The sequence below is a fragment of the Mesocricetus auratus genome, unplaced genomic scaffold, assembly GCF_017639785.1.
Source record: "Mesocricetus auratus isolate SY011 unplaced genomic scaffold, BCM_Maur_2.0 Super-Scaffold_100676, whole genome shotgun sequence".
Taxonomy (NCBI): Eukaryota; Metazoa; Chordata; class Mammalia; order Rodentia; family Cricetidae; genus Mesocricetus; species Mesocricetus auratus.
In genome coordinates this window covers 112364142-112385075 of record NW_024429266.1, presented here as the reverse complement: position 1 = coordinate 112385075, position 20934 = coordinate 112364142, and positions in this window count along the sequence as shown.

Sequence of the window (20934 nt, the reverse complement as noted above, 5' to 3'; positions counted from 1 at the left end):
ACAGGAAGTCATTCTAGCTTAATGTTAGATATGAAAAAAAATTCTCCCAATGCATTAAGCAACTTTTAAAAACATACCAAAGAGATAACAATCAATCAACCCATTTTAGGTTTCATTAAACACATTGCTATGACACAGGATTATCTCTCCAAAGGCATAGCTGGATATACAGGAAAGAATAATAAAATATGGTGTTAAAGTCAACAGAGCCACGTTAAATGGGTGAAAAGAATACAAGGGAAGAAAAATCAAAGAACTCCACAGAGAAGACGTCTGAGTCATCTCTGAGAAGACAACACAAGATGATGTCACATGCCTATATTCCCAGCTACTGGAGAAGGAGAGGCAGAAGGATCACCGATTTGGGGCCAGCCTGAGCAACTTAGAAAGCCCCCCCCCATCAAGGTAAAAAATGTAAAGGGCAGAGGGCACCGTTCCACAGTGGAGTACCTGCTAGGATGTGCTAGTCCCAAGCCCAATATTCAGTGCCAAAGAAAGTTGAAAGTCAAGGTCATTTCAAAAAGAGAACAGCACATTCGTCCAAAGTCACAGAGTTGTGAAGGACACAGAGTGGTCGGGGAACACAGAAAAATGACAGGGAAAAGAGATGAGAAGTCACAAACTAGCCTACAGCAGAAAGTTGGGATGGACCCATGAAAAACCTATAGGCCTGATATAAGATGTTTACACCAGCACCATTCACAGTGGTGTCCGCCATGTTGGAAGTAGTCTCTATTGTCTTGTCCAAATTGGCAACAACTCCCTAAATATGGCTATTGAGCACTTGGAATACAGCATGATTGGGGATCTTGGGGTTTGTTTGTCGTTAAACTTAGTGTGTGTGTGTGTGTGTGTGTGTGTGTGTGTGTGTGTGTGTGTGTGGTGCATGTACTGCAGCACATGCATGGAGATAATTTTCTTTTTTACAGAATTGCTTCTCACCTTCCATCTCTGTGTGAGTCCCAGACATGAAACCCAGTCTTGAGTGGTAAGTGCTTCTATCCAGCACACAGTCTCACCATGTAGCCTTGGGCTTGCCTCCTGACACCGCCTCCAGGTTTGCACTCCCAATTCAAAAGCAGAGTAGAATGAGTCTATTCCCTTTGACAGTGTGGTAGTTTGAATGTAACTGGCCCCCGTAATCTCATGGGGGGGGGTAGCTTTATTAGAAGGTGCAACCCTATTTGAGTAAGTCATATTTGTGTCACTGTGGAGGTGGGCCTTGAGGTCCAGTGTCTTAGACCACTTCCTGTTGCCTGAAATATGTAGGACTTCTCCAGCACCATGGCTATCTGCACACTGCTATGTCCCACCATGATGATAATGGACTGAACCTCTGAACTGCAAGAAAGCCACCCTAATTAAATATCTTACTTTGTAAGAGTTGCTGTGCTCATAGTGTCTCCTCACAGAAGCAGAAACCCTAACTAAGACAGATGGGAATCTTAACAGATCAGCCTAGGTTCTGGCAGAGAACTGGAGTGATCATTTCTGTCCCCTGGGATGGAATGTGGTGAATGGGAGTGTGTAGCCCCAAGGCACAGGGACAGGAAGCCTGAAAAGTTAAATTCTGCTTTCAAGCCCCGAGGGAATAAGGGAATGAAGGTCCAAGGAGGGGAGGAAATCCAGATACATCTGGGTCATAAAATAGATAAGCAAGATACGCATAAAAAGATACACTCATACAATCAGTTCTACTGGCCACTGGCCCTGCTGCCCACTGATGTGTTGGCCTGCTTTAAAGAGCCAGGGTGTCTAGAGGCAGGAAGGACAGAGACAGGGCATATTCCAAAAGCTGAAGACCTGAGTCACACCAAATGGAATTAGGGATGGAAGGTGGGAGGAAATATCGCTTCCTGGGTTGTATAGGCACTTGATTCGTCACGCATACAATCAAATGCTAAAAACCCACCGCACAGATAGCTGGGTAACAAACATGAAAAGTTAATGGCTAATCTTTTCATGCAACTGTAAATGAGATGACACAAGACAGTACACAATTAAGGCATTGTTCCAACTGAGGAGCAAGCCCTCCAGTCAAACATGATGAGGGAGGCTTCGTGGAGAGGTATCAGCTGAACAATGTTTTTGAAAAAAATGGGATGAATCTGAATCAGGAAAAAAGGTCTGGGGAGGAAAGTCTTGGCATGCCTGCGGAAATAACAGAAGAGGGCCAGCACAAACAATGTTTAGAGGGCACTGGATGCAATACGGCTGGTCACCGCCTGGCATCTTGGTTGTGAGCAGAGTACCCTGAGTGCAAGCGCAGGGTGCAGGAAGACAATATTCTTTCTCTGTTCTGTCTGCTTACTAGAATCACTTAGGATGTGTTCCAAAATTACTAATACTCAACCTGCTCAGTCAATCAGAAAATTGGGGAGTAGGGATGAGGCCAAGACATCAGAACAGCTCTCTGATGCTACATTCGGACTATGTGGATGGATGGACTGGAAAGACGCTGGAGTCTAAGTTTACTTTATATAAATTTGTTTTCTTTCTTCAGGAAGAAATAGCTTACTGCCAGGCTTCACTTCCTGTTTTACATACAGTTTCATAAGCTAATATCAAGTCTACGTAAGTCTTCCTCTAAGTCTAAATCAAACCAAAGAACAAATTTCTGTTTGCCAACTACTTTCCAACACAAGTTGTACACATTAGTTTCTAATAATAAGAGTCTAATAATAAGAGTCTAATAATAAGTTAACTGCTACACAAAACCATTTATATTTTAGTAGCAAAACTGTGGGGTGGCAGAGCCTAAGAGAACATTCTGTCTCAAAGGGGAAATGCTTTTAAACTACTTTATAAAAGTCATCACATCCCAGGCCCTTCCCTGTCCGTCTTTGCTAGTCTCTGCTGTCTGGGAGCACAAGTCCACACAAACTGTTAAGGTGGCTTTACCATCCTGAAAGAAGACCAGTTGGACATTTTCCCTATTATATTAAATCCCAGGAACTCTAAGAAAATGGGTATCTAAAATAGATTTTGTTTTGTTTTTCGAGGCAGGGTTTCTCTGTGGCTTTGGAGACTATCTTGGCACTAGCTCTTGTAGACTAGGCTGGCCTTGAACCCACAGAGATCTGCCTGCCTCTGCCTCCCGAGTGCTGGGATTAAAGGCGTGCGCCACCACCGCCCGGCCTAAAATGGATTTCTATTAAAATTGCCTGGAAACAAGAAAATAACATGACTTTTTAATGAAAAGAAAAAAATTTTATTCTTAAAAATGTGGGAAAGCCAGGCATGGTGGCACATACCCATAACCTCAGCACAGAGGAGGCTGGAGCAGGACTACCACAATTCAAAGCTACTGTGAGCTACAGTACCAGGTCAGCAGGGGCTACAACGTGAAAAGCTGTCTACAATCAACAAACAAGAAACAGTCAGAATATGCCCAAGTTTTGCTTCACTACTATGTTAAGCACATCACAATCTAAAATCTTAGTGTGCATACAGGGTCATTCAGAGGCTCTGCAGTACCAGATGCTGGATCAGACTCCCATATGACCCACTTCATAGAAATGTACTACCTGGGGCAGCAAAGCTTAAAAGGTGACTGACCGTAGGGACACTGCACAACAGCAGGAACAGTGACAACTGCTTACAGCTTTCAAGAACTTGAATTAACCAATCACACAGTAGGGGCTGAAGCTAAAACGTTGGGTAGCAAAGGCTTCAGAAGCCAGCAGTGGGACGAGTTAATGAACAAAGTGATGCTGGGAAGGAGAGAAGGGGCGGACGCAGCAGAGGGCGTAGAAGACAGTGACAGAGCAAGTCGCCATCATAAAGACGGGGCCACGGGGACAACAAAACAATCTGTTTCCTACAGCTGCACTGGCTCACTCTGCACACACGCCCACCCCGGATTTGCATGCCACATCTGGGAGGTCAAGCTGCAGTTGTTCACACAGCGCCATAAGATTCCCATCTCCGTCAACTACAGCATTCCACACGCCCCATCCTGTCTTTCTCTTCTGTAGAAACCACTAAGTAGACTTCCAGAACTGTGAACTGTGGTCTGAGACACATTTGGAGTTTCGTCCTCATCCCTGGCTCGTGACTCTCATAACCCTGATCATGCCGTAAATGACTGTGGCCAAAAAAATTAAAGTATTTGGCTTTTTGACTTTGGTTTCTAAAGTGACTTTGAAATGGCATGAGAAGGAGAAAGGATAAAGCCAATCTCTTGTTCTTCTGCTGGGGTACACTAGGATTCATGCAGGCTTCAGCAAAATTGTGCTTTCTGACCCTCTACTCTCTTTTCTCCCAAAGGCAAGCCATACAAATTAGAAATGATTGCTAATCTCCACCTGTCTAGGCCTTGGAGCTGGCCGTGGAGAAATGCTCTCACATTCTCCAACTGATAGCAGATTATTAGGGCCCCCTTTCCAGCAGGGTGCTGTCCTCCACCCAGAAGCAAAGAATGCTGCACAGAGAAGCCAAGAAGAATCTGAACAGACAGGCTTTGCTGGGTTTCCCCACTCAGTCTGTTAGCACTAGATCATGCCTTGCTGTCCAATCGTACTTCTACATGACTGTCCATGCTTCAATTGTGCTTATGCAACAGATTCCCATGAAAAGGGGCAGGCTTCAGAAAAGTCTGGACTGCTGAACAGGTGGAGGCTTGCAGAAGTCAGCAAGAACTCATGCACATGCAGCAGGGTGATGCATGGGAACAGAGTCTCCTGCCCTGGAGATTCCTCATTCCTTGCACACACACACACACACACACACACACACACACACACACACACGCACGCACGCACGCACGCATGCACACTTTTAAATATCCTGAGGAAGCTAACAGGCATAGTAATATTAACGTTTCCCTGAGTGCTCTGACATTTTTAAGCAAATTAATCAATCCTAAAGAAGAGGTTATGAGAGCTCCAAATTTAAGTCCAATGATCAGAAATTTTGGAATCCTGGATTTTTTTTACTGGCATCTGAGTCCCTCAGCCTTTGGGATCAAATACTATCTCCATGTAGAAATATAGTCAGAAGTGAAGTGTGTTAGAAGATACTCAGCTGGTGTTTGCTGCACAGCTGTTTACTGGCTTGCTGGTAGGGAGAAATCCACACACACATTTGGGGATCATGGAAATGATCTGTAGTAGGCTTTCTCGGACCGCCAGCCCCCAAATCATGACACAGAGACTTATTAGTTATGAAAGCTTGACCTTATCTCATACTTGTCCCACTAGCTCTTTTTTCCCTCAATATATGTTTTCATTTAAATTAGAAACATGAATGCTTCACATGTCAATCCCAGCTTCCTCTCTCACCCCTCCTCCCTTGCCCCTCCACTAGCCTCCCCAGCCCTCCACCCCATCCCCACATCATTCCCCAGGGAGGGTGAGGCCCTCGTTGGGGGGATCTCCAAAGTCTGTCATTTCATCCAGGGCAGGACCTAGACCCTTCCCCATGTGTCCAGGCTGAGAGAGCATCCCTCCATGTGGAATGGGCTCCCCAAGCTCATTCATAAACCATGGTGAACACTGACCTACTACCCAAGGCCCCAGTGATTTCTATGGCCTCCTCAATGACACTACATTCATGGAGTCTGGATCAGCCCCCTGTTGGCCTCTCAGCCATCAGTCTGGGGTCCAAGAGCTCCCTCTTGTCCGGTCAGCTGTCTTTGTGGGTTCCCACTAGCTCTTGTAACCTAACCTGTGTCTCTTCACCTACGTTCAGCCTTGGGCTTTTTACTTTTCTTTCATTCTGTATGTCCTACTCTTGCTGCTTCCTCTGTGTCTGTCTGTCTGGCAGCTGCCTGGCTGCCCCTCTCTCTCTCCCTCATTCTCTCTCTTCCCCTTCCCTCTTGAGCCTAGATTCATCCTCCTATTTATTCTCTCCGCCCTCTACTATCCCTCTACTTCCTGGCTATTGACCATTCAGCTTTTTAATTAGACCAATCAGGTGCCTTAGGCAGGCACAGGAACATATCTTTACATAGTTAAACAAATGCAGCACACCTTTACATAGTTAAAGTAATATTCCACAACATGATCCGTGTCATAGGGTGCAGGAGAAGAAACTGAGTTGATTCTTGCTATGTCCTCAGATAAAGTTAAAAAAAAATGCTAGATGGATATTATTTTGCAAAGAGAATTTACCCTTCAAGGTTGGTCATACACTTTTCTAGAAATACTATCCCTGGAAAACAGAACATCAGGTCAGTGGCAGAGGAGCATTGGTCTGGCACATGTAAAGCCCTGGGCTAAATACACAGAGCATAAGTTAAACTGTCATTATGGGAATTTGAAGGGAAAAGGTGCTTTCTCTGTCTTTTAGTAATGGAGCTAACCTGGGTGGTACTTACTGGCAAGTCAAAAAGATGACGCAGAGAATTCAATGACTGGCTGCTCCTCTCAAGTAACTGAAACTGAAAACGCTGTCTTCTAAGATATACATTATTAGCCAATGTCTTCTGGAAGAACTATTGTTAGGGGAGGATTATCATGTCTCTTTCATAAATCACATCTTTAAAAATAATTTATGATCTGGTAAAAAGACATTTCCTTCACCATGTTAGACAGACAGGAAGCTATATAAATGACACAGGAAGTTTCACAAGAAGACGAACCAGCATTGCAGAACCATGGAGAAAACATAGCCTTTGTTTTCTTCTTTGTGTGCTTTCACATTACTAAATGTTCTACAATATATTGTCCTTCTTAAGATTTATTTTATTTTTAATCATGTGTATACATGTATGTATGTGGAAGGTATGTACATGTGTGTGGAGGTACCCATGAGGCATGGGTATCTCTGAAGCTGGAGTTACAGGCTTTTGTGAGCCACCCACGGTTGTGGGAATAGAGCTCAGCTCCTCTGAGCATGCGTTCTTAACCACTGAGCCATCTCCTGCCTTCGGTGTTAAGTTTTATAATCAAATAAGAGGAAGTGCAAATTATTATTATTATTTTTTTTTGGTTTTTCAAGACAGGGTTTCTCTGTGGCTTTGGAGGCTGTCCTGGAACTAGCTCTTGTAGACCAGGCTGGTCTCGAACTCACAAAGATCCGCCTGTCTCTGCCTCCCAAGTGCGCCACCAACGCCCGGCGCAAATTATTTTTTAAGAGGAGAGAAAATCAGACTGCGCATGCTAGTTGTTAATTCTTCTTAAGTGAACTTCTTCCTTTTACTCCTAGATAATGTATTTATTATTCAAACTTCTCTAGAATACAGGGAAGCTCCCATTGGTGCAGACAAGCAAAAGACCTCACTAGAAAATGTTCCATATAGAACTATGAAACTATGTATCAGTTTACACTGCCCGCTGTGAGCCCAGAGAACAGAAAATATATGTTGACAAATGTGATAAGCAAGGACTGCCCCAGAGGAAGCTGAGCTGCGGTTTGTCATCTTTGGGTCCCCGGCAGCAGTAAAATGCTTGGCCACAGAGGAAGTTCAGAAACACAAGTACATGAAATGATGGCAGTTTTCGTCCCTTGTCTCAGTTTGGCTTATAGTTTCTTTTTAGAGTCACACGCTTGTCTCCACTTCCACAAGGGAAGTGTCGGATCACGTGAGATGTCCCATTTTCCCATCACTCACTCTGTTCATGAGAGCAATGTATTGCAATTACGTTCAGTTTCATATCTCACCGTGTGTCACTTTAATCTTCGAGAATCATTTCCTACGTGTTGATTGTCTGTCAGAAAGCAGAGGCAGCAAGGAGAAGGAATGCACAGCTTTGGTTGCCTTGCTGAGTGCTATGCAATTCCCAAAGCAGCTGGACAAGCACAAACTTTGGAGGAAGGGCGGACGACTCTGAGGCCACAAAGAGGGATAAATGGGACAGCAAGGAGAGGCACACCCTCCAGCAGCTCTGGCAGCCCACTGTTTCTGGTTCCTAAAGGCCCAGGGAGTCCACCATGTGAATAATACTTCCATGTTTTAATTTTGTTCTCATCTGCTGAGTCATCATCACCACACCCCAATATTTATGCCAAATTGTCCAGCACAGAGCAGAACATCACCACATGTTCATTTAGAACAAGCCAGCTTCCATTTCTTCTTCCACCTGTAAAAGTGACACTGTTCATCATCACAGTCTCTCTCTCAGCACCCCCCCGCCCCGCCCCCCCGCCCGCCCCCCCCCGCCCCGCTTCCCACGTGAAAGGTGTCATTCTCAAAACCTCTATAGGCTTGACCATGAATCTAAGCGCTAAAGTCACTGTTCACGGATTACCTTTCTACAGTGTTGGATTTACCAGCAAGATCAGCTGTGAAAAACTTATCAAAGATTCAGTGGCTATCCTTAAGAAAGGAAAGGGCTATTGGAAAGAAAACGGGGAAGAGCAGAGAGAAGAAATGTAGAGATCTGTGATTAGGACAGTTCTCCAGAGCTCTGGAGACCATGGACAAGAAGACATGACCTGAGGCTGAGAAGAACCAGGGTGACTGTTGAAGGAAACCAGACGGAAAGGAAGGATCAAGGTGAGGCAGGCTATACAGAGCTGGGTCGGTCCCACCCATTCTGCTCTTGTGACATTTTAAAATAGAAATGCAGGGGCTGGAGAGATGGCTTAGCGGTCAAGAGCGCTGGCTGCTCTTCCAGAGAACTCAGGTTCGATACCCAGCACCCACATGACTGCTCACAACTTTCTGTAACTCAAGTTCTGGGAGATCCCACGCCCTCTTCTGGCCTCTGTGAGCCCTACATGGGGTGCACAGACATGCATGCAAGTAAAACACCCACACACATAAAAATATCTTTAAAAAAATGAAATACAGTAATCCCTTGCTTCCTGACAGAGGATGTTTTCCGAGACACCCCCCACCCCAGAGGATGCCAGGATATATGAGCATGGTATCAAACCCTATACATACTATTGGTTTACTTATGATAAAGTCTAATTTATAAATTAGGAAAATTAAGAGAGGAACAACAATAATCTAATAAGAGAATAATTATAACAATATGCTGTAATAAAATGGCCAGCATTACTACATTTATACATGGTGGGTTATTATTAAATAAAATGAAGGTTGCTTAAACACAAATCTGTGATCCTGAAACAGTCCAGATTCTAACTAGGGTAGCTACTGGGGGGCAAAGGGCAGGGAGGATACACAGTATTGGACAAAGAGATGCTTCTTGTTCTGGAAGGCAACAAGCAGACCAGCACATGATTTCATTGTGCTAATCAGAATGGCTCAAAGTTTAAAAATTGTATTTATTTCTAGGATTTTTCCCATTTAGTATTTTCAGGCTAGCATAGACCACAGGCAACTGAGAAGTTAGAAAACAGAACCTCAGATGAGGCAGTGGGACTACTGTACAATATATACAATAAAAAAAGAAAAGCCAAAAATACAATTAACTCCAAATTGTTACAGGGGACATTCTGCAACCAGGTCAAGAAATACACCACCGACCAACTAAGAGCTCAGCTGGACCTCTTCCCAACCATTTTCCATACCCTCCTCACCAAAGGCTCACTTCGGTCTGTCTGTGCCTGTTAAAGCCCACAAAGTGGAGTCATATGGAATTTAGACTTTCAACTCTAGCTTTGTCTCTCAACATTGTGTTTGGTAGTTCAGGATTTTTGTACCTCTAACTTGTTCATTTTCTTTGCTGCACGATGTTTTCCTATATGAGTATGCTTTGGCTTATGGGGCCATTTGGAGACATCTGGGTGGTTTCTAATCATGGGGAGGGGGACTGTGACAGAGACTGTCTTTGGGGGCGTTCCTGTGCATGCCTCTGGTACACGTGTACACTCACTTCCAGGATACACAGCCAGGAGTGGAAATGCTGGCTGTTAGATCAGCACATTCTCTCCTTTCCATCGCTCTGCCAAATCGCTTTCCAAAGTACTTGTACCTCTTACACACCCACAGTGGAATATGAGAATTCCAGTTGCTCCACATTCTTGCCAATATTTGAATTATCATTCTCTTAAATTCTAGCTATCTGGTGGGTGTGTAGTACTATCTCATTGTGGGTTTAATTTGCATTTCCTTGATGACTAATTCCCATCTTTTCATGCTATGCAGTTTTAAGGCATCTCTGCTTATCTGTGTTACTGCCAATTACTGTTCAGCAACATTTAGATTCAGAAGCAACCATCATTTATTAAGTCCCAATGGTGACTCATGGTCCACATGTGTTTGATGCCTGCCATACCCAATGCCTCTGAGTACTTTATTTCTGAATTGGGTGGTTGCTCCTCCTTAGTCCTGGTTAAAGCTCCCTGATATATTATCATGAACATTGTGTAGAAAGCAATTCCAAGTGGAGAGTGCCCTAGTACCGGTGAACACAGAAGGTCAGGGATGGGGTGGAGTGTGAAAAAAAGAAAAACAGATGGATTTTCAAACCCTATAGCTCTAAAAGAGTGGAGGGCAGTTTCTAAAACTTCAAGTATCAGTCGTGAAAATAGGATGGTGATTAATCAACAGTGTTACCGACAACATCAGTTCTCATTGGCAAGAGAAAGGTGAGCTGGTGTTGGGTGGTGCTATGAATAAGAGTGGCCCAGGAAGACCTTGAGCACAAGCTCTCTGAAAGTGTGGGTAAGCCTCCGGTCACGTGACATACTTTGAGAGCCAAACACAGGTTTACCCGACCTCGACCACCTGATACTTTTGTGTAGAGGTGGTGGGCAAGTCAATGAGAGAGAGGCTTGGGATATTTTTAGAGAGGCTCTGACTTTCCTTCCAGGGCATCTCAGCAGAGAGGTGATACTGGTGGGGTCCTCAATGCTGTTTCCATCACAGGCTGAGTGTAGTGTTTGAATAACCCATTTAAGATCAGCTCAGAGATGAGGTCAGTGTGCAAAGGGGAGCTGAGATCAAGAATGGAGGAGAACATCTGGGACTGGGCACTACCTGAAGGTGAGCAGTTAGCTACCCCTCTGCTCAGCAGATCCCCGCCTGAAATCTCACTGAAAGAAAACCCTAAAGACAGACCTCGACTGAGCAGACTTGAGCGGACTGTCAAGGACAGACTGAAGTGTGGAACCCTGTGTGAGGAGGAAGGAGAGCGGCCCCAGGCTAAGGCAGGGATACACTAGCAGGGAGAAGGAGAGCTTGGAAAGAGAGGAGCATGAAGTCACACACAGAAGTCACCCATATCCCAGCTTCCCCTAAAGCCAGCTTTGCAACCTGAAGATCCTTTTCCCCTAAAGCCAGCTTTGCAACCTGAAGATCCTTTTCTCCTAGAGCCAGCTTTGCAACCTGAAGATCCTTTTCTCCTTCGGCAGTCTGAGCCACGACTGTTCCTAACAAAGCCAATATTTTGGCTTCCTTAAGCACCCACTCAGATTTCCACACAGTACATCTGGGAGCACTTAGATGACTCAAATAGATAGCTCTTGGTGAGCCAGTTCTTCAGATTCCCCGAGGCGGGACCATGTTGGTCAGATTTGTGGCACTAGTTGAATACCTGACACAGGCTACTTGAGAAGTTCGGGTTCATTTGCTCAGAGCTTTGGAAGTTTGAGGTGTAAATAGCATTGTGAGAGTTTTCATGCTGTAGCTGACCCCTAGCTGCACTGCCTCATGGCACAGACAGCAATGACAAGGGCAGGTGGGAACAAACACTTACACCAGACCAGGGACAAAGGCAATGGGAAGGCAGTAGCAGCTGTGCTCCTTTCTAAAACTGTCTGGTGACAACTGCCAGAACAACCTCACAGCTTGGGGACCTCAGCCCCCTTTACTAAGCCCCACACCAATGGCCCCAATCCCTCTTACTAGGACCACCCGGGAACAAGGACATTAATACAGAAGCATTCGGAGGAGCATAACTAGATCATATCCAAATGAAAGCATGTACATTGAGATTTCTGGGGAATTTGTGTCCTGTTGTATTTGCAGGAACCAAGGAAGCTGCCCTGACTCAGATGAATCATCCAGTGACGATGGCATATGTCTGCTTGGAGAGAAAATCTTTATCTCTTTCTTTCCTTCCATAGGAAGCAGGGATCTGGGAGATTGGACTTTGAGGACAAATAAGGACACGAGGAGACCTAGAAGAACCGAAGGCAAAGTCAGGAAGTGGAAAAAGCTGAGGTCAAGACATCACATTTCTCTAGAAATATGTGAGACCTCAGACACAAGACTCCCGCTGTGCACATCTTAACCTGCTCATTTATACAATGAGGGCGCGGGACTCTAGTCTGAGAGGGAAATAGTTCCTCAATTGACATACAGGGGTTTTGCTCAGAATTTCCCCGAGAGGTTATAAATGTGGCAAAGAGGAGACCCGGCGAAGCTCCTTGGTCTCTCAGAGCTGCCTCTTGGGTTCCTTGTTCTCACTTCCATCTGACTTTGGCCAACGGGAGACCCTTGCAGGAGAACTGAAGCTGGCAGAAGAGAGAGAATGAGAACAGGTACTTTGATGTGACTATTCGTGTCCCCTCTAAGATTTATTTGTTCAAATCTGGTTCCTAATAAGATAGGAATGAGGCAGGTAGGCCTTAGGATGTAATTAAGTCACGAGACTCTCTTGACCTCTGTCCTTCCACCTCCTGCTGTGTGAAAACACGTTGTCACTCAAGCCATTATCTTGGAACCTAAATCACCAATCTGTCTGTCCTTGACACTGAACTTCCCAGCCTCCACCAATTTGGGGCAATAAATTTCTGTTCATTATAAATTACACAGTCTGCGGTGTTTTATTATAGGAGAGCAGTGAATCATGGTATCTGTCTTCTGCCTCCTTCCTGTGCTGGTGTCTTACATCTCCAAGGCCAGCTCCCACACAGCGTCCCCTTCCACTGTAACAGCTTTCCTCCCCTTGGTGCTGTAGCCTCCCAGCTTGTCCTTGGGTACCTTAGCCTAAGAGCTTTCTTCTTGAACTATGCCATAGTCTCTACAAGTAGTCAAGTAGTAGAATCTACTTCAATGTCTGCCCAGTAATGAATGGGTTAAAACTGTGACCAAGAGAGGATAGAGAGAGTGCATGTACACTCGAGGTGCAATTCAGCCTTAATAAAGGACAAAATCCCTCCATTTACAACAATACAAATGAGCGTGGACAATAGTATATGACATAAATACAACACAGGAAGACAAATACTATGTGCTTTACCTTGTATGTATAATCAAAAGAATTAATTTCACAGACCTTGAGAGTAGTTGACTTGGCTATCGGTTACAAGACAGTGATAAGGGGAATGTGAAAATGCTGGTTGGGGTGGGGGTGGGGTGCAATGTTACAGTCGGGTGGGAGCGATAAATTCTGATGCTCTGTGACACAACAGTGTGACTATAGTGTAACACCTGCTTATTTAAAAATAATTAGATTGTGAGTGTTCAACTGAAAGAAATGATAAATGTTTAATGACAGATAACTTGATTTAGTTATTACACGTTTGTATACGTGTACCATATTATCACCCTGAGCCTACAGTTAATTTAATCAATACAATTAATCCAATCAAGTGGGGAACTTTGTTTCCTATCAGGACTCTGATTGACACAAAAAGACCTTCTTCAAAAAGGTCTCCATAGCCATCCACTGTGTTTGTGCATGCGCGCGTGCGTGTGTGTGTGTGTGTGTGTGTGTGTGTGTGCGCGCGCGCGCGCGCGCGCGTGCACGTGTGCACAAGCACATATTCTTGGACACGCACAGGCATGCACACAAAACCTGGTGCTTCCTGTTTCTAGAGAGTGGGGAGATCTGGAGAATTGTAATTACTCCGAAGAGAGAAAAAATGCACAGAATTGAAATTTCCTCTTTCTGTTACTTACACTACTGTTTCCCACCTTGGACATTCAGGGCAGCAACTTCACCCTTACACAAAAGAAATCCACACAAGGAAATGGCTGAATTATTTGACTGACAGGAATGGCCAAATGACAGGGTGCAGCTTCCAAAGGCCATTCTCTCCCTTTTCACACCTCCTCTAAACAGAATTACTGGATGTAATTACAAAGCAAAACCAGATTAAGCCAGCAGTTTCCAAGTTCTGCCTCCCCTTTACACCCCAAGATAGACGTGATCCATTACTTTAATCTAAGTACATTTGGGGTTCGGTCAGGAGTTGACAGTTCTTCAGAAGGGCTGTGCCAAGTTTTCAGTTCTCTACTGAAATTTACATGTTCCATTTCTGGTCCTAGCCTTCCTTGTTAAGCCCTCTTCTTCTCCCCACCCCCTTCCTTCCAGGAAGTCACTGAAGATGAAGGGCTCTTAATCATCTAAGTGTCAATCACATGTATCCCAGATCTGAGGAGCAACTGCTGCAGTTGCAGGAGGTTTGTGGAGAGTTTGTGATTGAGAGACTAAAACTGGGAGCTTTCAAAGCTCCCTTTTAAAGGATTTAAAGGGAAAAGGAGAAACAACCAAAGAAAAACCATCAGAGCCAGACACTGTGATTCATGCCTGTAATCTCATGACTTCAGAGACTGAGGCAAGAGGATTATGACAAGTCTGAGGTCAGTTTGGGCTACCTAGAGAGTTCCAGGTTGTCTTGGGCTACAGACTAAAACTTTGCCTCAAACACACCCATATGCCCCAAAATTTTTAAAAGAAAAATTGCTTGTATTAGACTTCACTAGTGTTTGTGCCTTGGTGCCCCAATAGCCTAGAGGTCCCCCCCGGGGGGGAACTGGCAAGGAGGGAAGCTATAGTCATATTTGGGAAATAGTATAAAGTGTGACTGTTGAATAGTCCCAACGTATGTTAAAGACACTGAGAATCCAGCAGTAGAGAATCTTCCGGATACTGGTGTGATGGCGTCACCTGTAATGCCAGCACTGGAGATGTGGAGGAAAAATGATGAGAACTTCAAGGCCAATGTCTCATGCATAGGGAGCTCAATGCCAATCTGAGCTGCATGAGGCCTTGTTTTAAAATAAGCAACCCAACGTGTCCCTTTCCCCACTCTTTATCTGTTATCCCTGAGATGGGGGCTTGTACCACAGCACTCGTGTGGAAGTCAGAGGACAACACGAGGGAACGGGTTCTCTCATACCACCATGTTAGTCCTGGGAATCAAAATTCACATCATCAGGCCTGGCAGCGGGCTTTGACCCTGCTAAGCCGTCTCTTAGTCACCCCCAAAATCCTCCTTAATGACTGAACTATTGCAATCTTAAACTTTCTAGGCATGAAAACTTTTCAAATGGCTCCTGTTGTCACTCTAGGGTTAAAAATACATATGGCACCAAGGGCAGAAATTCAGGGGCACATGACTTCTTGTCTCTCCATTGTCTCTGGAGTACCAAAGCAGACAACGCCCCTTTCCATCGAGTGAACATTCTAGCAGACTTCACAAGAGCCACGCTAATAAACGCCCTGAATTGGATTAATGACTGAACTAAATTTTTAACAAATTGCAAAATACTTAACCCAGTGCCGAAAAATGGAGTAGAATCTCAACAAATGTTATCATCTCTACTATTTGTCAGGGCTATGGTTTAGAAGAAATAGAAAACCTTAAAACTTATTGGGCCCCTTGTAAATGCCTTAAAGGCTTCCTAACCTAGAGTTTTCAGAGAGATGCAAATGCATACAGCCCAACAAAGTGACCTATCACACAGAGAGACGGTATATGACAATGTACCAGAATCACAGGGGGAAACTGCTCACAGTCATAAACAGTGAACGGCAGGTTTCTACCAGAAAGAAGTGAGTATATCCTGATTAGCCTAGTGCCGGTGCCTGGGCTAGGAAGCAGAGCCAACATGGTATGTGAGTCTGTCCTCGTTCTTCTTAATACCCTCGCCATAGATGCAGGTATTTACACCTAACAGTATAGAAACACAAGAAGTTTCTTTCACTTCTGTGTTGGGCCCCAGCCCCACCGGGTTTCTGTGAGTTGCTGGTCAGCCTACAAGTGCAACTTGTTTTCCAGTCCAAGTGCTTCCTGTTTTCTAGTCCTGGCTTACTGCCCCGGCCTTGACCCTCTGACATTAACATTGAGAGGAGGAAAACATGCTCTCTTCTACCTGGGGTTTTTTTCCACTGTGCTGTAAACCTGTATATAAAGCTCCTCCCTCCTACAAGAGAGAGGTCTCTGTCTCTCTCTCTCTCTCTCTCTCTCTCTCTCTCTCTCTCTCTCTCTCTCTCTCTCTCTCTCTCTCTCTCTCTCTCCCCCCCCACCCCTCTCTCCCCCTCTCCCTCTCTGTCTCCCTCTGTCTCTGTCTCTCTCTCTCTCTCTCCTGGCAATAAAGGCAACACATGCATTCTCTTAGTACAAACAGCTGGACTCTGGTCTTTCTTTTCCTGATACCTCGGAGTAGCTTGTGGCACGGGCGCCACACTTCTGGTCTTACTAGGACTTATAAAACAGAAGTCATGCTAATAAACTAACAATAGTTAGCACAGTGCAAATTGACTTCCTTGGAAGGGATGGATTTTGTCTGAGAATTTCAAGTGTTTCCTAATTTAGTAATGTACTGGGCTAAGTTTCTCACTGACATCTAACTAATCACACTGAATCTTTTGGAAGAGAATTGTTTTTCCTGCCCACAGCATATCAAGGAAGCATTAAGAATAGGTCGCGCCTTTATTGAGCACTTTTTGTAATTTACAGCACAGAAATAGATGTGGGCTCTTATATGCATTAGCTCATTAGTGAAAGATGAAATTGCCGGTTATTCCAAGAGAAAAGGCTGTGTTATATTAAAGTAATACTTACTTTTGAATACATGGACCTTCCTTCAGTTGAGTCTTAGGAATCTATCTGACTTTAAGTTACATTTGGCCAAGCCCACAGAAATTCTTGTTTAAACGAGTCAGACAGCAAGGATCCTTGCACAGTTCGGTATATGGGGAGCTGTGCAAGTTAGTCAAGCCTTGGCTGGGCGGTGGTGGCGCACGCCTTTAATCCCAGCACTCGGGAGGCAGAGGCAGGCGGGTCTCTGTGAGTTCGAGGCCGGGCTGGACCGACAGCCTCCAAAACAATACAGAGAAGCCCTGTCTCGTAAAACCAAAAAAAAAAAAAAAAAAAGTTAGTCCAGCCTTCGTCAGGGGCTACTGCTTTTATGAAACGTGTGGGCTCCACCCATTTCTCTGCTCTGTCATCAGTAACAGCAGTCTCTCAAGATGACTGGCTCTTTCCTCACATCACAAGATGGCCACCAGCAAACTCTACAACAGTGGTTCTGAACACCTTCCCAATGCTGTGGCCCTTTAATACAGTTCCTCATGTTGTGGTGACCCCCAACCACAAAATTGCTTCATTGCTACTTCACAACTGCAATTTTGCTACTGTCATGAATAATAATGTAGATATATCTGATATGCGACCCCAAAGGGGCTGTGACCCACCTGTTGAGAACCACTACTCTAGAACAATATTGTGCAGGATTCAACCACAGCAGGACACAATAGAGTCTCCTGTCAAGAAACAGACATTCCTGTACTCCATATATCCAGAGTGAGACATTTAAAAAATATGTAAGTGTATGCAGTGCTAGGAATCAAGGCCAGGACTTGTGCATGCTAAGCAGACAGTCTACCAACTGAGCTATGTTCCTAGCCTGCATGCTGCTTTATTTTGAGCAATGGAGAGTAGCTACTAAATTATGGTCTGTCCTATAGATGGTAATGTGCCCTTCTCAGGAAACTTAGTAGCATTGGTCACAGAGACGAAAAATATTTAAGCGAAAAAACACCGACGATCAAACCCATGGCCTAGACCATTTCTGGCAAACATTCTACCAACCCAGCCATGTTCCCAGCCTTTGGAACTTATTTTTAAAATTAGAAATTGCCTTTCCAGACACTCAAAAGTGGCGAAATCCACTGAACATTTTTTCCCAAACAAAAGAAAACACCAAAGAGACTAGTTAGAACCTGCTAGAGCCAGAGAGACCTGAAAACTAACTGTGCCTTCTAACCCATCACAGCTAAGGCAGAAACTTCAAAATTATTCTGTTTCTTGACTCAGAGTTTACTCCTAAACAGAACCTGTTCTTAAATTCTAAAAGGAAACAGACAGACAGCATTTATCACGCACTTACTGCGCACATGAGTCAGCAACATTTTCCTTATCACAATACCATTTGATACTCCGATTAGCCCCTAGGAAGCATGTGACACCCAAACTCAGTGAATGATCTGAAATTCAGGGGCCAGAGACCCTTCACTCAGGCAGTGGGCTTAGTGCCCTGCTTTCCCCCAGCCCTATCAAACAGACTCCTCACAATTCTACAGTTCATTTAGTTTTAGCTTACTATGCTTTTTGGCGTGAGGCAGTATGTTATAATGAAAAGAATGTAGGCTTTGAATTTAGGTAATAATTTGAATCTTGAATTTGGACAAGTTAACCAGCTCCTCTGCAAATTTAATTTAATTTTTTTGTTAGCTTTTGTTTTTCAAGACAGGGTTTCTCTGTGTAATAGCCCTAGATTTGCTGGAACTAGCTCTGTAGACTAAGCTGGCCTTGAATTCACAGAGATCTGCCTGCTGCTGCCTCCCAAATGCGGGGATTAAAGGCGTGGGGCACCAACACCCAGCCAGAAAATTTAATTTTTAGTCTGTGAAATAACATCTTGCATGATGCCTATGAGTTAAAATATGTAAAAGATTAAAAGAAATGACACATACAAAAACGTTTCTCACAATGCCCTGACTGTAGCAGGTATTCAGTTACTATTTGTTTCCTCCCTGTGTGTTGCCCTGTGGAGAATATTTTGGAACATTTACTTATTTCCCCAAATAAATATTTCCCTTCATAAGTGACCTTGTAAAGTACTAACAGGAATGGAAAGGTTAAAAAGAAATGTTGCCTGTGACGTGTAGGCTGGACATTTTCCAGACCTGAAAACCCAGACGGAAGACCTTATCCAGACAAGGACAAAACTGGAAACTTCTATCCCTCTCCCCACGTCTACCCTCTCAACTGTTTCATGCCAGTCTTCATGAGGGAGCATCAAGGCCTACATCTATATCAGGAATGCCGTTTTCCAACTTCCAAAGATTCCCTTTGGTGTCTACCTGAACATAACACGGTCTCCATGGAGTAAGAGGTCTACTATTACACACACACACACACACACACACACACACACACACACACACACAAGCAATGCCGTGGCAACCGCGGAAAAGTATTCTCTCTTCATGACAGAGACTGTGGTTTCCACAGACGCTGCTCCCTCTGAGCCGCTATATCAAGGCTTCTGTCCTCTGAGCTCAAAACTCAAAAGGGTGTGAACTGTACTCATCATGATTCACCCCCAGGCTTTTGAAGAACTGTTTAGGACATTTTTTTCTAACTCCATCATCATCTCTCCTTTAATGGTGAGAAACGATAAGATTAGGAAGCATCCACTTCAAACTCTCGGAAAGGAAGGTGTCGCTTGGTTTGCATTGAGTTTTAATGTTACAGTTGGTAGCAGGTTGTTTAGTTTTGTCATCTTGAAGAAAAACAAACAGCTTGGGGGAAAGTTTACAGCAAATAGCTTCTGAAGTTATTTAATGCTTTCATTTTTTTAACTTTATTTGAGCAGAGTATATGTTTATGGTTTTATGTTTTACAAGGTCATAACCAATATAACCCTTACAGTCAGTTTTTTAAGCAAATGTTTGACATCCATCTAGAGAACAACTCTATAAACTGTTCTGTATTGTAACTGAGATGCTATACCAACTATGACACTGAATGTATATCACCACATCTCTGACTCACAGAGAAAGCACAGAATAACATCAGAGAGGTTTGCCCCCTCTCTAACACAATGTCAGGAACACCAGTGGCAATTTATATTGTTCTTCACAAGCAAAGGAAATTATAAATGTAAGAAAAACATCCCAAAATGTCATTATTTGTGGTCATTATTAATCATTCAAGTTTGCAATTGAGCTGCTATACATAATTATAATATATAAGTATTTTAATACTATTGCATGAATATGTTTTTGATTACTGGAACCAATGCTGGCTTAATATCCACGACCTTGAGACTCCGTGGACTGAAGGCCTAGAACACCAGTGGCTTGTTTTGTTTTGTTTTTTCAAGATTCCCCAGGTGACTACAATGTACCAATATTACCAACCACAAGTAAGTACTGTATTTTTAACCTCACTGGGAAGACTTGAATACTTCTAGTAACAGAGTGTCAAATTACAGACGAGCTCAGGTGCCTTGCTTGCTGTCCCATGATCCTTCCTTAGCTTCCCCTTGAGCAAATGTTTGCTCTGTGCAAGTCTGTGTGTGTGTGTGTGTGTGTGTGTGTGTGTGTAGCAATACCCTTTGTTCTTTTTCTACACAAAATTAATTTCATAAACAAAAGATATGGAGAAAAAGGAGACATCAGGGCTGAATCTGTGAGGAAGGGCTTAAGCCTGGCCTAGAACATGTTCCTTTTCCATCATCATCAGAACCCAGGACTTCCCAAAGCACTTTTTTAAAAAATCTGATTCTCAGGTACTAAAGAGCTTCATTTCATCCCCTGCTACTAAGAGAAGGTTCATTTCAAATGTGGCAGGAAAGTCCAGAGCTGTCTGCTGAAGTCATCTAAAAGTCAGCCCCACCCAGGAAGCCTGCTATCCACCCATGACTGGTAATCCAGAAAAATGTTTCTAGCTTCTGTGCTGACAGGGCTTTCTGTCATTCTTTGGTTAGGGTTTGATTTGTTTTGTTTATTGTTCTGTTTTCTTAGGAACGCTAGGAATTGAACCCAGGGTCTTGCTCATGCTGGGAAAGTGTTCTTCCACTAAGATACGTTCGGAGTCCTGAACAATTTCTTTTGTTCAAACAGGGTCTAACTATGCATCCTAAGCTAACATTGAGCATGAGATCTACCTACCTCAGCCTCCCAAGTGTTGTGGTTACAGGTGTGTGCCAACATATTTGGCCTTACTGGCAAGCACAGGCTTTTCTAATGGGTCAAGGAATGAAGCAAGCTGCTCCATTTTTTGTTACGTATTGTCCTGCCGCCTCCAAATCAGGTCTCCAAAAGCTTCCCAAAGGCCGTAGGAAAGGAAGCCCACTGCAGCTCATCAGATAAAATCAAGGTTGGAGGAAGG